Raw genomic sequence first — 21,007 nt, forward strand, 5'->3', positions numbered from 1 at the left:
ATGTTTTTCTTAGAATTTATGAAAAATAGACTAAGTCAGAGATGCCTTTAAGTAGGGATGCTGTATTAAGATGGGAGATGAAGAAGATCAAGATTCATCTCCTTGCAGCATATCATTCATCTCGCAGCATCCTAACATATGTTTTTCTTAGAATTTATGAAAAATCGACTAAGTCCGAGATGCCTTCAAGTAGGGATGCTGTATTGAGATGGGAGATGAAGAAGATCAAGATTCATCTCCATGCAGCATCCCATTCATCTCGCAGCATCCTTACATATGTTTTTCTTAGAATTTATGAAAAATCGACTTAGTCCGAGATGTCGTCAAGTAGGGATGCTGTATTAAGATGGGAGATGAAGAAGATCAAGATTCATCTCCATGCAGCATATCATTCATCTCGCAGCATCCTAACATATGTTTTTCTTAGAATTTATGAAAAATCGACTAAGTCCGATATGCCTTTAAGTAGGGATGCTGTATTGAGATGGGAGATAGAGAAGATCAAGATTCATCTCCATGCAGCGCCCCATTCATCTCGCAGCATCCTAACATATGTTTTTCTTAGAATTTATGAAAAATCGACTAAGTCCGAGATGCATTTAAGTAGGGATGCTGTATTAAGATGGGAGATGTAGAAGATCAAGATTCATCTCCATGCAGCATCCCATTCATCTCGCAGCATCCTAACATATGTTTTTCTTAGAATTTATGAAAAATAGACTAAGTCAGAGATGCCTTTAAGTAGGGATGCTGTATTGGGATGGGAGATGTAGGAGATCAAGATTCATCTCCATGCAGCATCCCATTCATCTCGCAGCATCCTAACATATGTTTTTCTTAGATTTTATGAAAATTCGACTAAGTCCGAGATGCCTGTAAGTAGGAATGCTGTATTAAGATGGGAGATGAAGAAGATCAAGATTCATCTCCATGCAGCATCCCATTCATCTCGCAGCATCCTAACATATGTTTTTCTTAGAATTTATGAAAAATCGACTAAGTCCGAGATGCCTTTAAGCAGGGATGCTGTATTGAGTTGGGAGATGAAGAAGATCAAGATTCATCTCCATGCAGCATCCCATTCATCTCGCAGCATCCTTACGTATGAATTTCTAAGAATTTATGAAAAATCGACTAAGTCCGAGATGCCTTTAAGTAGGGATGCTGTATTAAGATGGGAGATGAAGAAGATCAAGATTCATCTCCATGCAGCATCCCATTCATCTCGCAGCATCCTAACATATGTTTTTCTTAGAATTTATGAAAAATCGACTAAGTCCGAGATGCCTTTAATTAGGGATGCTGTATTAAGATGGGAGATGAAGAAGATCAAGATTCATCTCCATGCAGCATCCCATTCATCTCGCAGCATCCTAACATATGTTTTTCGTAGAATTTATGAAAAATCGACTAAGTCCGAGATGCCTTTAAGAAGGGATGCTGTATTAAGATGGGAGATGTAGAAGATCAAGATTCATCTCCATGCAGCATCCCATTCATCTCCCAGCGTCCTAACATATGAATTTCTATGAATTTATGAAAAATCGACTAAGTCCGAGATGCCTTTAAGAAGGGATGCTGTATTAAGATGGGAGATGTAGAAGATCAAGATTCATCTCCATGCAGCATCCCATTCATCTCGCAGCATCCTAACATATGTTTTTCTTAGAATTTATGAAAAATAGACTAAGTCAGAGATGCCTTTAAGTAGGGATGCTGTATTAAGATGGGAGATGAAGAAGATCAAGATTCATCTCCATGCAGCATATCATTCATCTCGCAGCATCCTTACATATGAATTTCTATGAATTTATGAAAAATCGACTAAGTCCGAGATGCCTTTAAGCAGGGATGCTGTATTGAGATGGGAGATGAAGAAGATCAAGATTCATCTCCATGCAGCATCCCATTCATCTCGCAGCATCCTTACATATGTTTTTCTTAGAATTTATGAAAAATCGACTTAGTCCGAGATGTCGTCAAGTAGGGATGCTGTATTAAGATGGGAGATGAAGAAGATCAAGATTCATCTCCATGCAGCATATCATTCATCTCGCAGCATCCTAACATATGTTTTTCTTAGAATTTATGAAAAATCGACTAAGTCCGAGATGCCTTTAAGTAGGGATGCTGTATTGAGATGGGAGATAGAGAAGATCAAGATTCATCTCCATGCAGCGCCTAATTCATCTCGCAGCATCCTAACATATGTTTTTCTTAGAATTTATGAAAAATCGACTAAGTCCGAGATGCATTTAAGTAGGGATGCTGTATTAAGATGGGAGATGTAGAAGATCAAGATTCATCTCCATGCAGCATCCCATTCATCTCGCAGCATCCTAACATATGTTTTTCTTAGAATTTATGAAAAATAGACTAAGTCAGAGATGCCTTTAAGTAGGGATGCTGTATTGGGATGGGAGATGTAGGAGATCAAGATTCATCTCCATGCAGCATCCCATTCATCTCGCAGCATCCTAACATATGTTTTTCTTAGATTTTATGAAAATTCGACTAAGTCCGAGATGCCTGTAAGTAGGAATGCTGTATTAAGATGGGAGATGAAGAAGATCAAGATTCATCTCCATGCAGCATCCCATTCATCTCGCAGCATCCTAACATATGTTTTTCTTAGAATTTATGAAAAATAGACTAAGTCAGAGATGCATTTAAGTAGGGATGCTGTATTAAGATGGGAGATGTAGAAGATCAAGATGCATCTCCATGCAGCATCCCATTCATCTCGCAGCATCCTAACATATCAATTTCTCAGAATTTATGAAAAATCGACTAAGTCCGAGATGCCTTTAAGTAGGGATGCTGTATTAAGATGGGAGATGATGAAGATCAAGATTCATCTCCATGCAGCATCCTATTCATCTCGCAGCATCCTAACATATGAATTTCTTAGAATTTATGAAAAATCGACTTAGTCCGAGATGCCTTTAATTAGGGATGCTGTATTAAGATGGGAGATGAAGAAGATCAAGATTCATCTCCATGCAGCATCCTATTCATCTCGCAGCATCCTAACATATGAATTTCTTAGAATTTATGAAAAATCGACTTAGTCCGAGATGCCTATAAGTAGGGATGCTGTATTAAAATGGGAGATGAAGAAGATCATGATTCATCTCCATGCAGCATCCCATTCATCTCGCAGCATCCTAACATATGGTTTTTCTTAGAATTTATGAAAAATCGATAAGTCCGCGATGCCTTTAAGTAGGGATGCTGTATTAAGATGGGAGATGAAGAAGATCAAGATTCATCTCCATGCAGCATCCCATTCATCTCGCAGCATCCTAACATATGTTTTTCTTAGAATTTATGAAAAATCGACTAAGTCCGAGATGCCTTCAAGTAGGGATGCTGTATTGAGATGGGAGATAAAGAAGATCAAGATTCATCTCCATGCAGCATCCCATTCATCTCGCAGCATCCTAACATATGTTTTTCTTAGAATTTATGAAAAATCAACTAAGTCCGAGATGCCTTTAAGTAGGGATGCTGTATTGAGATGGGAGATGAAGAAGATCAAGATTCATCTCCATGCAGCATCCCATTCATCTCGCAGCATCCTAACATATGAATTTCTTAGAATTTATGAAAAATCGACTAAGTCCGAGATGCCTTCAAGTAGGGATGCTGTATTGAGATGGGAGATAAAGAAGATCAAGATTCATCTCCATGCAGCATCCCATTCATCTCGCAGCATCCTAACATATGAATTTCTTAGAATTTATCAAAAATCGACTAAGTCCGAGATGCGTTTAAGAAGGGATGCTGTATTAAGATGGGAGATGTAGAAGATCAAGATTCATCTCCATGCAGCATCCCATTCATCTCCCAGCATCCTAACATATGAATTTCTATGAATTTATGAAAAATCGACTAAGTCCGAGATGCCTTTAAGTAGGGATGCTGTATTAAGATGGGAGATGAAGAAGATCAAGATTCATCTCCATGCAGCATCCCATTCATCTCCCAGCATCCTTACATATGTTTTTCTTAGAATTTATGAAAAATCGACTAAGTCCGAGATGCCTTTAAGTAGGGATGCTGGTTTAAGATGGGAGATGAAGAAGATCAAGATTCTTCTCCATACAGCATCCCATTCATCTCGCAGCATCCTAACATATGTTTTTCTTAGAATTTATGAAAAATCGACTAAGTCCGAGATGCCTTTACGTAGGGATGCTGTATTAAGATGGGAGATATAGAAGATCGAGATTCATCTCCATGCAGCATCCCATTCATCTCGCAGCATCCTAACATATGTTTTTCTTAGAATTTATGAAAAATCGACTAAGTCCGAGATGCCTTTAAGCAGGGATGCTGTATTGAGATGGGAGATGAAGAAGATCAAGATTCATCTCCATGCAGCATCCCATTCATCTCGCAGCATCCTTACATGTGAATTTCTTAGAATTTATGAAAAATCGACTAAGTCCGAGATGCCTTTAAGTAGGGATGCTGTATTAAGATGGGAGATGAAGAAGATCAAGATTCATCTCCATGCAGCATCCCATTCATCTCGCAGCATCCTAACATATGTTTTTCGTAGAATTTATGAAAAATCGACTAAGTCCGAGATGCCTTTAAGAAGGGATGCTGTATTAAGATGGGAGATGTAGAAGATCAAGATTCATCTCCATGCAGCATCCCATTCATCTCGCAGCATCCTAACATATGTTTTTCTTAGAATTTATGAAAAATCGACTTAGTCCGAGATGCCTTTAAGCAGGGATGCTGTATTGAGATGGGAGATGTAGAAGATCAAGATTCATCTCCATGCAGCATATCATTCATCTCCCAGCATCCTTACATATGTTTTTCTTAGAATTTATGAAAAATCGACTAAGTCCGAGATGCCTTTAAGTAGGGATGCTGTATTGAGATGGGGGATGAAGAAGATCAAGATTCATCTCCATGCAGCATCCCATTCATCTCGCAGCATCCTTACATATGAATTTCTAAGAATTTATGAAAAATCGACTAAGTCCGAGATGCCTTTAAGTAGGGATGCTGTATTAAGATGGGAGATGAAGAAGATCAAGATTCATCTCCATGCAGCATCCCATTCATCTCGCAGCATCCTAACATATGAATTTCTATGAATTTATGAAAAATCGACTAAGTCCGAGATGCCTTTAAGTAGGGATGCTGTATTGAGATGGGAGATGTAGAAGATCAAGATTCATCTCCATGCAGCATATCATTCATCTCCCAGCATCCTTACATATGTTTTTCTTAGAATTTATGAAAAATCGACTAAGTCCGAGATGCCTTTAAGTAGGGATGCTGTATTAAGATGGCAGATGAAGAAGATCAAGATTCATCTCCATGCAGCATCCTATTCATCTCGCAGCATCCTAACATATGTTTTTCTTAGAATTTATTAAAAATCGACTAAGTCCGAGATGCCTTTAAGTAGGGATGCTGTATTAAGATGGGAGATGAAGAAGATCGAGATTCATCTCCATGCAGCATCCCATTCATCTCGCAGCATCCTAACATATGTTTTTCTTAGAATTTATGAAAAATCGACTTAGTCCGAGATGCCTTTAAGCAGGGATGCTGTATTGAGATGGGAGATGAAGAAGATCAAGATTCATCTCCATGCAGCATCCCATTCATCTCGCAGCATCCTTACATATGAATTTCTAAGAATTTATGAAAAATCGACTAAGTCCGAGATGCCTTTAAGTAGGGATGCTGTATTAAGATGGGAGATGAAGAAGATCAAGATTCATCTCCATGCAGCATCTCATTCATCTCCCAGCATCCTAACATATGTTTTTCTTAGAATTTATGGAAAATCGACTAAGTCCGAGATGCCTTTAAGTAGGGATGCTGTATTAAGATGGGAGATATAGAAGATCGAGATTCATCTCCATGCAGCATCCCATTCATCTCGCAGCATCCTAACATATGTTTTTCTTAGAATTTATGAAAAATCGACTAAGTCCGAGATGCCTTTAAGCAGGGATGCTGTATTGAGATGGGGGATGAAGAAGATCAAGATTCATCTCCATGCAGCATCCCATTCATCTCGCAGCATCCTTACATATGAATTTCTAAGAATTTATGAAAAATCGACTAAGTCCGAGATGCCTTTAAGTAGGGATGCTGTATTAAGATGGGAGATGAAGAAGATCAAGATTCATCTCCATGCAGCATCCCATTCATCTCGCAGCATCCTAACATATGTTTTTCTTGGAATTTATGAAAAATCGACTAAGTCCGAGATGCCTTTAATTAGGGATGCTGTATTAAGATGGGAGATGAAGAAGATCAAGATTCATCTCCATGCAGCATCCCATTCATCTCGCAGCATCCTAACATATGTTTTTCGTAGAATTTATGAAAAATCGACTAAGTCCGAGATGCCTTTAAGAAGGGATGCTGTATTAAGATGGGAGATGTAGAAGATCAAGATTCATCTCCATGCAGCATCCCATTCATCTCCCAGCGTCCTAACATATGAATTTCTATGAATTTATGAAAAATCGACTAAGTCCGAGATGCCTTTAAGAAGGGATGCTGTATTAAGATGGGAGATGTAGAAGATCAAGATTCATCTCCATGCAGCATCCCATTCATCTCGCAGCATCCTAACATATGTTTTTCTTAGAATTTATGAAAAATAGACTAAGTCAGAGATGCCTTTAAGTAGGGATGCTGTATTAAGATGGGAGATGAAGAAGATCAAGATTCATCTCCTTGCAGCATATCATTCATCTCGCAGCATCCTAACATATGTTTTTCTTAGAATTTATGAAAAATCGACTAAGTCCGAGATGCCTTTAAGTAGGGATGCTGCATTAAGATGGGAGATGAAGAAGATCAAGATTCATCTCCATGCAGCATCCCATTCATCTCGCAGCATCCTTACATATGTTTTTCTTAGAATTTATGAAAAATCGACTTAGTCCGAGATGTCGTCAAGTAGGGATGCTGTATTAAGATGGGAGATGAAGAAGATCAAGATTCATCTCCATGCAGCATATCATTCATCTCGCAGCATCCTAACATATGTTTTTCTTAGAATTTATGAAAAATCGACTAAGTCCGAGATGCCTTTAAGTAGGGATGCTGTATTGAGATGGGAGATAGAGAAGATCAAGATTCATCTCCATGCAGCGCCCCATTCATCTCGCAGCATCCTAACATATGTTTTTCTTAGAATTTATGAAAAATCGACTAAGTCCGAGATGCATTTAAGTAGGGATGCTGTATTAAATGGGAGATGAAGAAGATCAAGATTCATCTCCTTGCAGCATATCATTCATCTCGCAGCATCCTAACATATGTTTTTCTTAGAATTTATGAAAAATCGACTAAGTCCGAGATGCCTTCAAGTAGGGATGCTGTATTGAGATGGGAGATGAAGAAGATCAAGATTCATCTCCATGCAGCATCCCATTCATCTCGCAGCATCCTTACATATGTTTTTCTTAGAATTTATGAAAAATCGACTTAGTCCGAGATGTCGTCAAGTAGGGATGCTGTATTAAGATGGGAGATGAAGAAGATCAAGATTCATCTCCATGCAGCATATCATTCATCTCGCAGCATCCTAACATATGTTTTTCTTAGAATTTATGAAAAATCGACTAAGTCCGAGATGCCTTTAAGTAGGGATGCTGTATTGAGATGGGAGATAGAGAAGATCAAGATTCATCTCCATGCAGCGCCCCATTCATCTCGCAGCATCCTAACATATGTTTTTCTTAGAATTTATGAAAAATCGACTAAGTCCGAGATGCATTTAAGTAGGGATGCTGTATTAAGATGGGAGATGTAGAAGATCAAGATTCATCTCCATGCAGCATCCCATTCATCTCGCAGCATCCTAACATATGTTTTTCTTAGAATTTATGAAAAATCGACTAAGTCCGAGATGCCTTTAAGTAGGGATGCTGTATTAAGATGGGAGATGAAGAAGATCAAGATTCATCTCAATGCAGCATCCCATTCATCTCGCAGCATCCTAACATATGAATTTCTTAGAATTTATGAAAAATCGACTTAGTCCGAGATGCCTTTAAGTAGGGATGCTGTATTAAGATGGGAGATGAAGAAGATCAAGATTCATCTCCATGCAGCATCCCATTCATCTCCCAGCATCCTAACATATGAATTTCTATGAATTTATGAAAAATCGACTAAGTCCGAGATGTCTCTAAGTAGGGATGCTGTATTAAGATGGGAGATGAAGAAGATCAAGATTCATCTCCATGCAGCATCCCATTCATCTCCCAGCATCCTAACATATGAATTTATATGAATTTATGAAAAATCGACTAAGTCCGAGATGCCTTTAAGTAGGGATGCTGTATTGAGATGGGAGATGTAGGAGATCAAGATTCATCTCCTTGCAGCATCCCATTCATCTCCCAGCATCCTAACATATGAATTTCTTAGAATTTCTGAAAAATCGACTAAGTCCGAGATGGCTTTAAGTAGGGATGCTGTATTAAGATGGGAGTTGTAGGAGATCAAGATTCATCTCCACGCAGCATCCCATTCATCTCCCAGCATCCTTACATATGAATTTCTTAGAATTTATGAAAAATCGACTAAGTCCGAGATGCCTTTAAGTAGGGATGCTGTATTAAGATGGGAGATGAAGAAGATCAAGATTCATCTCCATGCAGCATCCCATTCATCTCCCAGCATCCTAACATATGAATTTCTATGAATTTATGAAAAATCGACTAAGTCCGAGATGCCTTTAAGTAGGGATGCTGTATTGAAATGGGAGATGTAGGAGATCAAGATTCATCTCCATGCAGCATCCCATTCATCTCCCAGCATCCTTACATATGAATTTCTTAGAATTTCTGAAAAATCGACTAAGTCCGAGATGGCTTTAAGTAGGGATGCTGTATTGAGATGGGAGTTGTAGGAGATCAAGATTCATCTCCTTGCAGCATCCCATTCATCTCCCAGCATCCTAACATATGAATTTCTTAGAATTTATGAAAAATCGACTAAGTCCGAGATGCCTTTAAGTAGGGATGCTGTATTAAGATGGGAGATGAAGAAGATCAAGATTCATCTCCATGCAGCATCCCATTCATCTCGCAGCATCCTAACATATGTTTTTCTTAGAATTTATGAAAAATCGACTAAGTCCGAGATGCATTTAAGTAGGGATGCTGTATTAAGATGGGAGATGAAGAAGATCAAGATTCATCTCCATGCAGCATCCCATTCATCTCGCAGTATCCTAACATATGTTTTTCTTAGAATTTATGAAAAATCGACTAAGTCCGAGATGCCTTTAAGTAGGGATGCTGTATTAAGATGGGAGATAAAGAACATCAAGATTCATCTCCATGCAGCATCCCATTCATCTCGCAGCATCCAAACTTATGTTTTTCTTAGAATTTATGAAAAATCGACTAAGTCCGAGATGCCTTTAAGTAGGGATGCTCTATTAAGATGGGAGATGTAGAAGATCAAGATTCATCTTCATGCAGCATCACATTCATCTCGCAGCATCCTAACATATGTTTTTCTTAGAATTTATGAAAAATCGACTAAGTCCGAGATGCCTTTAAGGAGGTTCAGCCGACCCAAAAACCTCCCCTGTCTAAACTACACTAACCAGATTTTTCAGGGTCCTCACCGTCATACAACTTTGCCTAGGTCACTTGCACTCTTGACTTAGGCCATCTGACTTGGTCCGTGTTTCTTCTTAGGGTTCACCTAAGCCGATTTTTCGTAAAATACCATATGACCCATCAGGGTCCTTTCCTTCATATAAGTTTGCCTTGCTTGGTGTGGTAACATTTGAGTGTAGTTCTGACATCCTCATTTTGGGACTTAGCCGATTTTTCGTAAAATACCATATGACCCATCAGGGTCCTTGCCTTCATAAAAGTTTGCCTTGCTTGGTGTGGTAACACATGAGTGTAGTTCTGACATCCCCATTTTGGGACTTAGCCGATTTTTCGTAAAATACCATATGACCCATCAGGGTCCTTTCCTTCATATAAGTTTGCCTTGCTTGATGTGGTAACATTTGAGTGTAGTTCAGACATCCCCATTTTGGGACTTAGCCGATTTTTCGATCCATACCATATGACCCATCAGGGTCCTTGCCTTCATATAAGTTTGCCTTGCTTGGTGTGGTAACATTTTAGTGTAGTTCTGACATCACCATTTTGGGACTTAGCCGATTTTTCGTAAAATACCATATGACCCATCAGGGTCCTTGCCTTCATATAAGTTTGCCTTGCTTGGTGTGGTAACATTTTAGTGTAGTTCTGACATCACCATTTTGGGACTTAGCCGATTTTTCGTAAAATACCATATGACCCATCAGGGTCCTTTGCTTCATATAAGTTTGCCTTGCTTGGTGTGGTAACACATGAGTGTAGTTCTGACATCCCCATTTTGGGACTTAGCCGATTTTTCGACCAATACCATATGACCCATCAGGGTCCTTTGCTTCATATAAGTTTGCCTTGCTTGGTGTGGTAACATTTGAGTGTAGTTCTGACATCCCCATTTTGGGACTTAGCCGATTTTTCGATCCATCCTATATGACCCATCAGGGTCCTTTTTCTTCATATAAGTTTCCCAAGACTTAGTGCTTTTTACCTTTGGACACCAATATCACCCTTACGGGTTTCTTTGATCTTCTCACTTTGTATTGACCAAATGTAGGTCTTGCCATGCCAAACATATAATTGTTCTACACCAAGTCTCTATCTCGTACCGCCAGCTCGGTACATTCGATCAACCTGCCCTTAAGGCACCCGGGACTTAGCCATTTTTTCACATTTTTCATGATTTTGAGGCAACTTTTCTCGACTTTGTCACCTTATATCACCAAGATCCTTTCCCTTTAGCGCTTCACTCTGTTCGTATGATATTTAGCGCTGACTATCACCTTTCTATCGCTGAGCTTAACTTCTTATTCGGTGCCATAGAGCCAGAGATATTTGGTGTATGCTGTTATAAGGGAAGTTTGTCACTTTTTCAAAGGCCCACTTTGGGACGCCCATATCTCACCTTCAGGTATCTTCGATCTTCTTGTCGTCTATGGACGAAACTTAGGTCTTGTCTTGGCCAACTTATAAATGTTCTACGGCCAAGCCGTATCTCTTACCGCCAGCCCGGTATTTTTGGACTTAGCCGGATTTTCGCCTCTCGTGGTAACAATTTCTGTCTTTGACTCACAATAACACCCGAACGGTCACATGCTAGCGCTTTGCTTGGTAGGAATTATAGTTAGCGCTACCTTTTCTCTTTCCATCGATACCTTGTTCGTTCCATTCCATGCCATACAGCCGAAGTTATGATGTTTCCCGTTTTCCATATCATGTGGAGCTTATGCTCTGGGAAAACCATCTAACACCTGTACCACCCTTTTGGGTACCACCGATCTCGACATTATGTTCGGGCCAAATATAGGTTATAACATGCCGAACTTATAATTGTTCTACACCAAGTCTCTATCTCTTACCGCCTGCTCGGTATTTTACTCGTAAGTCCAAATTTCACAACTTGTACTTTTTGGCCCAATGTACTCGAGTTTCAATTTTGGTAACATTTTTCGACTTTGTCGCTTAATAACTTCCAAATCATGCTAGTTAGCGCTTTGCTTTCTTCTAGTCGTATCTAGCGCTGGGTGTTACCTTTCCAAAACACATCCTAGCTTTACAATCCATGCCATACAGCCGGAGCTACATGGTGCACAAGTCAAATCCATTTTAGCCATGTTTCATTTTTGCCAATTTTTGACCACTCGTATCACCCTTCCAGAGTGGTCCGATCTTCTCGCTGTCTATGGACGACTTTTAGGTCTCGTAGAGGCAAACTTATAAGTATTCTACGTCAACCCGCTATCTCTTACCGCATGCTCGGTATTCTTGGTCTTGTGTGATTTTTGGCCATTTTGGTATTATTTTTCCACTTTGTCGCTTAATAACTCAGTTTTGCTCAACACTTAGCGCTTCGGTTGTTTGGGATTATAGTTAGCGCTCGGTTCGACCTTTCCAACACTGATCTTAGCTTGTCGATCCGTTCCATACAGCCTGAGTTATTCGCGATACCGTGTTTCAACCCATTTCTCAAGTCTCGTTTTGGTCCAACTTTGAACCAGCCATATCACCCTGATGGGTACCTCCGATCTTCTCGCTTTATATTGGCCAAAGTTAGGTCTTGTGGTAACGTACTTATGATTGTTCTACGCCGTGTTCGTAGCTCTTATCGTTCGCCCGCTATTTTCGATCATAAGGTGAATTTTCGCCTCTAAACCACCATTTTTCACCTTTGCCCTCTAATATGACCGACTTGCTCAACACCTAGCGCTTCGCTTGGTAGGACACATAGCTAGCGCTCGTCAAGACCTTTCCAACGCATATCCAAGCTTTCCGATCCGAGCCATACAGCCTGAGCTATAGGCGATACCGTTTTTCCCATTTTCTTGGTCACATGCACTTTAGGGTACCCCTTTTTGCCTTTGACCCTTAATACCTCCTCCGGGTCACTAGTAGGCGCTCAGCTTGGTAGGAAACATAGCTAGAGCAGGCCTTCACCTTTCCAAAACTGCCTCAAGTGTACCGATCCGACATCTAGAACCAAAGTTATGGTCATTCCTATCATGCTCTACTTTCATGGTCAACCTCCACCAAGCACACCTAGGTTGGACCAACTTTCACCAACTCATCTCGAACCCCAAATTTGCTTCGACCTACTAGGTTTCCCTAGTAAAGTGGTCAAAACATCCATTACAACACGACTGGTCTTTCTGGTGGTCGACCTAGGCGACTTTGTTCGACGACCACCACCCCATGGAACTAAAAGACGTCCCTTGATACGGACCACCGATACATTTTCCGGCCTGTCTAAACTACACTCATCGAAATTTTTTTGGGTCCCCACCGTCATACAAGTTTCCCTAGGTCAAGTTTTTCTTCCGGATCGGCCGCGGACCTCACTTTTCATTATCTAGGGAGGCCATAGGGCCCCAAAAGGGGTTTTTTAAAATTTTCGACACTTTCGACTTTGGTCGGATTTTTTCCGATTTTGGTCCGACCTAGGGACTTGGTGGTCCAAGGAGCCTCGGGACCAAACTTTTTTCTCAGGGGTCCCTACCTCCATACAACTTTGCCTAGGTCAATTTTTTGTTCCAAATCGACAGCGGATTTCACTTTTCAATATCTGGGGCTCGTGTAGAGTCCGAATATGAGGTTTTCTCATTTTTCGACATTTTCGACTTTTTTCGACTTTTTTCGGGTTTTTCGACCTAGGGGTCCGCCGAACAAATTTTGGGTCAAAAATTTTTATTGAACTAGTCGAAAGTACGCAAAAAGATAAGACTTTTTGCCGAAGACACCATGCCCCGGAACCGACTCCTTCCCCTTCAAAATAGGGGACAAACGTGATTTTTGAAACTTTTCCTTAGGGAGCCCAAGACTTAGAAAATTTTCAAATTCTCGATTTTTCGATTGCGAGCTAGCGCTTTGCGGTCTTCGGCAATGTTGTAGATCTCGACGAGATAAAACTTTTTGGTCAAGGGACATTTTGCCCTCCGACCCCTCCTTCCCCCCGCAAATCGCCCCCCAAAGTGCAATTTTTGCATTTTCACCTCTTTGCACGCACTGTTCGGCCCAAATGGCCACTTTCTATGGGTCTGAGCGCTTTGCGGTCTTCGGCAAACTTTTAGAGCGTACCAAGCCCTAATTATAATTGTTCTACACCAACTTCGTACCTCTTCATCCCTGGCCGCTATTCGCGTACCAAGGTAATTTTTGTTCATTTTATCAACATTTTTCATCTTTGACTGCTTATATCGGCCTTGCCATGAACCGATAGCGCTTCGCTGTGTTCTAACGTAAGTTAGTACTGCTCAATACCTTTCCAAATCATGTCTTATATTGTCATTTGCTTGCTTACAGCCGGAGCTATGAGCGATACCGTAAAAAGTACCGAAACTTGGAAAAATCCTTGGATCGCCCATATCCCCCCTTTGGGGACCAGATATCGAAAAAAGTTCTTATTCAAAAAGTTGCGCCTTAACGTGTTCTAGTTATGCCTAGAACATTTCACTTCGCTAGCTGGCCTGCAACTTAGCCGTAATTGGGATTTTAGGGTGTTCATGGAGGGCCCATTTCCTGCGACTTGGTATCTTTTGGGCCCTATGTTTCTCTAATATCTCCACAAGTTTTCCAGATAGCTTTCTCATACTTTCAGGGTGCCTAGAGCACCTCAAGACCTTTCCAACGCTATGCCGTTCGCCTCGCTCGGACATCTACAGCCGAAGTTATTCGAGGTACACGGTACCTTACCCTGTTTTCTCAGTACTTGGTCGAAAATTTCGATCAGCCATATGACCGACTTGGACAACCCTGAGCGGGTTGGCCCCATATAACTAAACTTTTGTCTCTTGTAGGCAAACTTATAAATGTTCTACGTCAACTCGCTATCTCGTACCGCCTTGACGGTATACTTGGTCCAAGGGCCATTTCCAGCGACTTGGTCGCAATTTCGCTCTAAGTTTCGCTAATACCTTCGTCCGTGGACATGGTGATTTTTTGTTCGTATTTTTCCTTGATAGTCCCACTCAAGACTATTCCATACCAGAGCCAAGCGTCCCGCTAAGTGCCATACAGCCTGAGCAGTAATTCATGAAAGGTACCTCTACCAGTTTTTGCCATACTTGGGTACAAACTTTGTATCGCCCATATCTCCACTTTGGAGGCCAGCCAGCACCTTGGCCCCATATACTTTTTTGTTGGTCATACCATGCACAAAATATAAATGTTCTACGTCAACTTGCTATCTCTTCTCTAACTTGCCGTTATTCTTGGTCCAAGTCCCATTTCATTCGTTTTCGGACCCATTTTGCTATATGTTTCACTAATAGCTTCGGCCATGGACAAGCTGATATTCTGTTTGTATTTTTGCTTGATAGTCCCACTCAAGACCATTCCAAAACACACCGCAACTTGTCGCTCGGTGGCAAACTGACCGAGTTATAATTCATGAAAGATACCTCAACTTGGTACACCATGTGGTCGGCCCAAACCATATACCGACCAAACGACCGACTTGGAGCACCCTGACCGGGTTGCCCCCATATAATGAAAGTTGCGTCTCTACACGCCCAACTTATGAATATTCTACGCTAAGTCGCTATCTCTTACCGGTAAGCCGGTATTCACCTTCCAAGGGTGATTTTGGTCAAGTGCCATTTCCTGCGACTTGGTCCCCGAATTGGACCATCATCACCTAATATCTCCGTGGTCTTTCAACTCAGCCTCATAAAACTTTCAGGGTAGATAGGTCTCCCCAAGACCTTTCCAACGGTGAGCCGTTTGCCTCGCTCGGCCATCTACAGCCGAAGTTATTAATGGTACTTGGTACCTTACCCTGTTTTTTCCATACTTGTTCGTACTTGGGTACAAACTTTGGATCGCCCATATCTCCACTTTGGAGGCCAGCTAGCACCTTGGCCCCATATACTTTTTTGTTGGTCATGCCATGCACCAAATATAATTGTTCTACGTCAACTTGCTATCTCTTCTCCAACTTGCCGTTATTCTTGGTCCAAGTCCCATTTCATTCGTTTTTGGACCCATTTTGCTATATGTTTCACTAATAGCTTCGGCCATGGACAAGCTGATTTTCTATTTGTATTTTTGCTTGATAGTCCCACTCAAGACCATTCCAAATCACATCGCAACTTGTCGCTCGGTGGCAAACTGACCGAGTTATAATTCATGAAAGGTACCTCTTCTTGGTACACCACATGGTCGGCCCAAACCATAAACCGACCAAACGACCGACTTGGAGCACCCTGACCGGGTTGGCCCCATATAATAAAAGTTGCGTCTCTACACGCCCAACTTATGAATATTCTACGCCAAGTCGCTATCTCTTACCGGTAAGCCGGTATTCACCTTCCAAGGGTGATTTTGGTCAAGCGCCATTTCCTGCGACTTGGTCCCCGAATTGGACCATCATCACCTAATATCTCCGTGGTCTTTCAACTCAGCCTCATGAAACTTTCAGGGTAGATAGGTCTCCCCAAGACCTTTCCAACGGTGAGCCGTTTGCCTCGCTCGGCCATCTACAGCCGAAGTTATTAATGGTACTTGGTACCTTACCCTGTTTTTTCCATACTTGTTCGTACTTGGGTACAAACTTTGGATCGCCCATATCTCCACTTTTGAGGCCAGCCAGCACCTTGGCCCCATATACTTTTTTGTTGGTCATGCCATGCACCAAATATAATTGTTCTACGTCAACTTGCTATCTCTTCTCCAACTTGCCGTTATTCTTGGTCCAAATCCCATTTCATTCGTTTTCGGACCCATTTTGCTATATGTTTCACTAATAGCTTCGGCCATGGGCAAGCTGATTTTCAATTTGTATTTTTCCTTGATAGTCCCACTCAAGACCATTCCAAATCACACCGGAACTTTCCGCTCGGTGGCAAACTGACCGAGTTATAATTCATGAAAGGTACCTCACCTTGGTACACTACGTGGTCGGCCCAAACCATAAACCGACCAAACGACCGACTTGGAGCACCCTGACCGGGTTGCCCCCATATAATGAAAGTTGCGTCTATTCACGCCCAACTTATGAATATTCTACGCCAAGTCGCTATCTCTTACCGGTAAGCCGGTATTCACCTTCCAAGGGTGATTTTCGTCAAGTGCCATTTCCTGCGACTTGGTCCCCGAATTGGACCATCATCACCTAATATCTCCGTGGTCTTTCAACTTAGGCTCATGAAACTTTCAGGGTAGATAGGTCACCTCGAGACCTTTCCAACGATATGCGGTTTGCCTCGCTCGGCCACCTACAGCCGAAGTTATTCATGGTACTTGGTACCTTACCCTGTTTTTTCCATACTTGTTCGTACTTGGGTACAAACTTTGAATCGCCCATATCACCACTTTGGAGGCCAGCCAGCGCCTTGGCCCCATACACATTTTTGTTGGTCATACCACGCACTAGTTATAAATGTTCTACGCAAGCTTGCTATCTCTTCTCCAACTTGCGGTTATTTTTGACTCAAGTCCCATTTCCATAGTTTTTGGTACCAATTTGCTCTATGTTTCGCTAATAGCTTCGCCCAAGGACTTTGTGATTTTTTGTTCGCATTTTTCCTAAATAGTCCCACTCAAGACTATTCCAAATCACTTCTTAGCTTGTCGCTCAGTGCCATACAGCCAGAGTTTTAATTCATGAAAGGTACATCACCTTGGTACACCACGTGGTCGGTCCAAACCATCAACCAACCATATGACCGACTTCGAGTCGAGCTAGCGGCTAGGCCCCGTATAATTAAATGCGTGTCTTGATGCGGGCTACTGACGGTCTGAACAATGTAGCTCGCTAGCTCGTCTCTAAACTTGTGTTTTGGTCGAATATTGGGTGTTCATGTACCACTTCGGGTAACATGGACTTTGGTGCAACTTTACCACTTGTGCACTTAATAACTTCCCGGTCATTCAAGTCTTTGCCTTCATACTTTCAGGGTAGTTAGGTCTCGTCGAGACCTTTCCATACATATGCCAAACTCATCGATCGGACATCTATAGCCCGAGTTATTCGCGGTACACCGTACCTTACCCTGTTTTTTCCTCAATTGGGTACAAACCTTGGAACACCCATATCGCCCCTTTAGAGACTAGCTGGCACGTTGGCCTCATATAATGATAAGTGCACCTCAACTAGGGCTACTGACGGTCAGAACATTTCAACTTGCTAGCTCGGGCCCACACTTGTGTTTTTCTCGAATATATGGTTCAAGTGTGCCACTTTGGGCACTTTTGGACATTTTGTCCCCACACAACTTTCTTGCCTTGGTAGATAGGGTCTTGTGTTCTCGGGCAAAAAGATGCACCAAGATATGGTCTAACTTTCGTTCTTATACCGCAAAGCGCTATCTCCAACACCCGAGGAGATAGAAAGTGATTATGTTCGGTATATCGGTCTTCCATGGCCTACTATGGTAAGCCCCTGCAGGTATGCAACCGAAGGTGCTTGGTACATATATTTGGTGCAATATCGGTGCAAAGTAGGTGTTTCCTTGATCGGGCTATAACTTTCTTGGTTGATGTTGGATTGCTTTGCGGTCTTCGGGGGATAGTTAGGGAACATGTTGGCCAACATTTTCTTATTCCTCAGCCTGGCCGTACCTCTTACCGTCTAGGCGGTATTCATGCTCTAAGTTGGAACTTGTGTTCCATCGGGCAACTTTTCTGACTTTGACGCTTAATAACTTCCGTTCATATGCAGTCTAAGCTCTGCAACTCTCAGGAAAGCTAGTACTACTCATTTCCTTTCCATATCAGTCTTTGGCTTGTCGATCCGATGTCTACAGCCTTAGTTATTCACGTTCCCTGTGAAGGTAGGTTTTTGCCCATTTTACAGTTCATGTGGTAACATTCCCGGACTTTGCCGGCTTTCTCTTCATGTGGTAACTTGCTTGCTCATGTGGTAACTTGATAGTGTATTTCCGACAGACCCAATCTGGGACTTAGCCGATTTTTCTCTTCATATTATATGAATCCATCACTAGGCCATCTTGCTTGCTTGTGTGGTAACTTGAAAGTGTATGTCTGACAGACCCAATCTTGGACTTAGCCGATTTTTCTCTTCATATCATATGGATCCATCACTAGGCCATCTTGCTTGCTTGCGTGGTAACTTGGAAGTGTATTTCTGACAGACCCAATCTGGGACTTAGCCGATTTTTCTCTTCATATTATATGAATCCATCACTAGGCCATCTTGCTTGCTTGTGTGGTAACTTGAAAGTGTATGTCTGACAGACCCAATCTTGGACTTAGCCAATTTTTCTCTTCATGTCATATGGATCCTTCACTAGGCCATCTTGCTTGCTTGTGTGGTAACTTGGAAGTGTATTTCTGACAGACCCAATCTGGGACTTAGCCGATTTTTCTCTTCATATTATATGGATCCATCACTAGGCCATCTTGCTTGCTTGTGTGGTAACTTGGAAGTGTATTTCTGACAGACCCAATCTGGGACTTAGCCGATTTTTCTCTTCATATCATATGGATCCATCACTAGGCCATCTTGCTTGCTTGCGTGGTAACTTGGAAGTGTATTTCTGACAGACCCAATCTGGGACTTAGCCGATTTTTCTCTTCATATTATATGGATCCATCCTTAGGCCATCTTGCTTGCTTGTGTGGTAACTTTGAAGTGTATTTCTGACAGACCCAATCTGGGACTTAGCCGATTTTTCTCTTCATATTATATGGATCCATCACTAGGCCATCTTGCTTGCTTGTGTGGTAACTTGATAGTGTATGTCTGACAGACATAATCTCGGACTTAGCCGATTTTTCTCTTCATATCATATGGATCCATCAGTAGGCCATCTTGCTTGCTTGTGTGGTAACTTGGAAGTGTATTTCTGACAGACCCAATCTCGGACTTAGCCGATTTTTCTCTTCATATTATATGGATCCATCACTAGGCCATCTTGCTTGCTTGTGTGGTAACTTGATAGTGTATGTCTGACAGACCCAATCTCGGACTTAGCCGATTTTTCTCTTCATATCATATGGATCCATCACTAGGCCATCTTGCTTGCTTGTGTGGTAACTTGGAAGTGTATTTCAGACAGACCCAATCTGGGACTTAGCCGATTTTTCTCTTCATATTATATGGATCCATCACTAGGCCATCTTGCTTGCTTGTGTGGTAACTTGGAAGTGTATTTCTGACAGACCCAATCTCGGACTTAGCCGATTTTTCTCTTCATATTATATGGATCCATCACTAGGCCATCTTGCTTGCTTGTGTGGTAACTTGATAGTGTATGTCTGACAGACCCAATCTCGGACTTAGCCGATTTTTCTCTTCATATCATATGGATCCATCACTAGGCCATCTTGCTTGCTTGTGTGGTAACTTGGAAGTGTATTTCTGACAGACCCAATCTCGGACTTAGCCGATTTTTCTCTTCATATTATATGGATCCATCACTAGGCCATCTTGCTTGCTTGTGTGGTAACTTGATAGTGTATGTCTGACAGACCCAATCTCGGACTTAGCCGATTTTTCTCTTCATATCATATGGATCCATCACTAGGCCATCTTGCTTGCTTGTGTGGTAACTTGGAAGTGTATTTCTGACAGACCCAATCTCGGACTTAGCCGATTTTTCTCTTCATATTATATGGATCCATCACTAGGCCATCTTGCTTGCTTGTGTGGTAACTTGATAGTGTATTTCCGACCGACCCAATCTCGGACTTAGCCGATTTTTCTCTTCATATCATATGGATCCATCATATGGCCATCTTGCTTGATTGTGTGGTAACTTGATAGTGTATTTCTGACAGACCCAATCTCGGACTTAGCCGATTTTTCTCATCATATAATATGGATCCTGGACTTAGCCGATTATAAGGTTATTATATATGGATCCTGGACTTAGCCGATTTTTCTCTTCATATAATATGGATCCTGGACTTATCCGATTATTAGGTTATTATATATGGATCCTGGACTTAGCCGATTTTTCTCTTCATATAATATGGATCCGGGACTTAGCCGATTTTTCTCTTCATATAATATGGATCCGGGACTTAGCCGATTTTTCCCTTCATAAATATGGATCCGGGACTTAGCCGATTTTTCTGTTCAAATAATATGGATCCGGGACTTAGCCAATTTTTCTCTTCATGTGGTAACGTATGCCAATCGCTCACAAGTCATGGGATAAGGGTACTTGTGTTCTTCCATCTTCTAAGTCCCGCACGGGGACATCGTGATCGCCCCAAGTCCGGAATAGCGCCAAGTCAAGCCCCACGGTGGCCGTGCAGGACCTGTTAGCGGCGGCCCCACTGACAGCACTAATCCGGACTTAGAAATTATATCTTTCTAATCGAACACCACACACGCAACACCACCATACCACCATCTCCTTGCAAGTACCTAAGTACCCGCAACTCCATGGTGAAGGCAATGTCACTCCATCACCAACCTC

This window comes from Anopheles ziemanni (genome assembly GCF_943734765.1).
Source record: "Anopheles ziemanni chromosome X unlocalized genomic scaffold, idAnoZiCoDA_A2_x.2 X_unloc_33, whole genome shotgun sequence".
NCBI lineage: Eukaryota > Metazoa > Arthropoda > Insecta > Diptera > Culicidae > Anopheles > Anopheles ziemanni.